The following is a 3,946-nucleotide window of genomic DNA, read 5'->3' on the forward strand; positions in this document are numbered from 1 at the left end:
CCGGTTGTGGGCGTGGTCACGCGATGACGTACATGGGGGAACATTAGCATGTTTCTGCAGTGAAATATTAGGAAATTCAAGGCTGGATATCTCAGCTATGCATGCAAAAAAGCAATTTTAATTAAGTGGACCATGTAAGACTAATCTAAAGCTTCCTGCAAACATTAATACTGGTTAAAAAATCAATATATTTGTAAAAAAATTATTTTGACAAATTTAAATTTTGACTGTATATACTAGCTCTGTTAAGCTCTTAATACATGAAAAATACCTCTTAACTGCTTTCTTGCACGTATAGCTGAGATATGCAGCCTTGAAGTTGCTCATATTTCAATGCAGAAACTTGCTAATGTACCCCCATGTACGTCATCGCATGACCACACCCACAACAAGAAGTGATTTTGACAAAATGGTTGCAAGGCAAGAAATTGCAAATTTTGACCCAAGATTTAGTATGGAAACAGTACTTTTTGATAATTTTACTTATTTTTCCTATGTTTTTTTCTTTATTACCAACATATTTCTGCGAAAAAAGTTTTTGGGTTGAGTTACCCTTTAATATACAAGGGTAAGACATCACGTAGCCATTCTAAGTTCCATTTTCCTGATGGATGAAATATCACACATTCACTGAAATGATGCACAATGGAAGACACAATGGTAGAGTACATAGTGGAGATTATTCCATATGTTGTCAATTTGCGAGACATGATAAAGGATATGACCAAGTCTGCAATAATTTGTTAAAATAGACAACTTCAGAATGCATATGACTCCAAAAGGGACTAGTATTGTGAAAAAACAATGTTAATATTTGCTACATCCCAGCTAATATGACCAATTTACTCCAGCCTATAGATTTGACATTCAATGAACCTGCCAAAGATTTCCTGAAGAAATAATTTGACCTATGGTACTCTGAGGAAGTCATGAAGCAACATGATGGTGGTACAGACAGAGATGCAAGCCATCCAACTAATTGATGTAGGTTTCAGTTCCATGAAACACTTGACTTCAAAATAGTTAGTTGAGATGGGATATTACTTTGTCAGTAACCCACAATTCATTGTTAATGGCTTTGTTCAAGCTGGTATTTCAGCAGCTATCGATAGTATTAGTGAAGACGAGCAAAGCGTAGAAGAAAAATGTAGATGATTCACTTCTGGAGAATCATAGTGATACTATCATTGTCTCTGATACTGATAGTGATACTGTCATCAACTTTGATACAGATACTGATACCATTTAACCATATATGCTACTCTTTTTATAATTTTACACTGTAAACTTGTGTAAAGTACATGTATTATAATTTCATGTTTGAAAAGTGTATGCATTATGTGTATAAAGTGGTAACAACCATACATAGGTCTATATTATCTTAAACATCTTAATTTTAAAATTTCCTTCTCTACTCCTTTTACAAAAGATTACAAGAATTCTCTAAACCTTATTGAGATAAGTCCGTTGAATGCTGTCTTCTGCCAGACCACAAAGTATAGTTCCGCCTCTTTTCAAAATTGAGGAACAAGTTTTTGACACCTTTTTGGCCAGGTGCCTAATTATTATGCCATATTTTAGTACAGAATCGGCATTCCTATCAAAAGAATTTGTAGGGTCTCTGTTATACTCCAACTCTTTACCAATAACTGCTGTCCACAGTTCCTGGTAAACACGGTATCCTCTTACACAGTGTGGCATCTTGAATTTTGCCTGCTACATTTTAATAATCATTAATTAATTACTTGACTATAGAAAAATTTTCATACCAAACACATTATCGCATAATAGAATTGACAAAATATTTCCACTAGATTTTTTCTGAAACAAATTTAATTTCATACAAAAAGGCAATTTATGGTAGTTTGTCATTGTGGCCATATATTTTGTAAATCAAAAAGCAAGCATCTATCTACTGGATCATGTAGTAATACAACAAGTTGTTGTAGGCCTAGTCTATTGAATATACAAGAGCAGCAAGGTTTTGCGAAAAGACAGCAAGATACACATATAATTGCTACAAAAAGGGCCTCAGAAACCCTGGAAGAACAAGAAGAGTATCATCAATGAGATAGATTAGCAAAAACTTTTTTAAATTAAGAAACAGAAGAGCAGCCATTAACTAGAAAATTTCTAGTTTAGCTTCAAAGAACAAATGAGTGCACTATTGCACATGCCCTCACCACAATCAGAATTCATTTCAGTGTTCAAGGAACCAAAAGGCAATTAAATGCCCTCCAAAAATTTTGAGTACAACAAATTATTTAATGGTAAAACTTGACTAAAATTTTAAAACTCTTCTTAAGAATGAACTTTTTTGCTAAAGGTAGAATGGTTCATTATGGTTCACCTGAGCTCCTCCCTCATTTTATTAGTAGTTATGCCACAATATGAATATTAATCATTATTTGTGACCATAATTGACAAAAGGTACCTTATGGCGGATAGGAAAATTGGTGTTTATAGCCTTAAAAATCCAACTTCCTGAGCTGCATTTATCATAAAATTAATCCAGAGGATGGAAAAAGTTACTGTGTAACTTTTAGAAACAATTGTTGGCAAACAGAGCACTCACAGGTTGTTATATTTCATTATAAAGATAAATTTAACAATCCGCCATAAGGTACCTTTTGTCAATTATGGTCACATTTATTTAGATCTAACCTGATATAATTAAGCTGATTATTTCTAGCATAATATATTAGACTATGCTTCTAGGTTCCTGCAATGAAAAAAATATAGTCATTATAGTAGCTCCACCCATCATTATGCATGTGAACCTGCATGGTGGCATGTATTATGTCTAAAACTAGAGTAAAATCTTACATCTAGAGCCTCTAATTCATAGATTTCCTCGATCCAGAACTCCAACCTTTCATGATCTAGAGTATTATTTGTTATACTTGATGTCTCATAGTCTCAGATAGTCAGTGTCTCAGTCATGACCAAAGACATTGACACGTTTGTAGACCAAGGTGTAGACCTTGATCTTATTGGGTGGCCACGTGGGATGCCCTGAGCCACACCTTTCATGGATAGGGCGCTAGGCTAACTACACGTGAACAGCCTGAGCGGCTGAGCTTACTGCTGTATAGTAGAGTTATTGTAAATGTTTTTTCACTCTTGCATTCTCTCCTGTTCTTATGGTTGAACTTTCACTTCAACTAAGCCGCAACCTTGCTGAATTTTCCATGGTCTTCTAGCCTATACACTAAGATTCATATGCCAACTCTGTCAACAGTCAGTATAGACTCTATTAAGTGACAGGCACACTTACAATACAAGATATACAATGATTATAATAAAATTTATAAAGCCTCAGAGTTTGGCTTTGGTAAAAATCCTAATAATATATTAATTTTTTTTGCTTGCCTATGCATGAGGAAACCCCTGAATTAATAGGCTTAATAATTGCAAAATTGATTCAATTTTGCAATTATAGAATAAGGCTATAGTAGAAACATGTGTTGTATACTTGTATTGGGACTCCTTGTGACAGCTCATCTCTAGCTGACTAGCTTTATCCATTGAGTTTATTCATTTTAAAATTTCATTCAGTGATCATGAGGAGAGAACATAAGGTAATGCTAGCTATACTTTTTATTGCCACAAAGTGTCACTTGTTTACTTTTAGAGAGAAACTCTGATGAAGGCTTTGAACTTTTCTTTGAAACTATTGAATTTGAAAGCATTCATACAGATATGTCAAAATGATCAAAGTAACTGCAAATGTCAGTGCTTTGTGTGCTGTAAGAAATATAATGGCCATGGCTCTCCTCCTCCACCACCGCCACCAAGTAGTCGCCATTCAAGTGAGTGAAATTGATTTATTGCATGCATTGTTTATGGTTCTAATATATATAGTATGTCACTGAGCTCACAGGTGTATTACACTTATTAGTAGTTAATCAGTGAGGAAGATAATATAACAGACTCATTATATACT

This window comes from Amphimedon queenslandica, unplaced genomic scaffold (genome assembly GCF_000090795.2).
Source record: "Amphimedon queenslandica unplaced genomic scaffold, v1.1 AMPQUscaffold_13517, whole genome shotgun sequence".
Lineage (NCBI taxonomy): Eukaryota > Metazoa > Porifera > Demospongiae > Haplosclerida > Niphatidae > Amphimedon > Amphimedon queenslandica.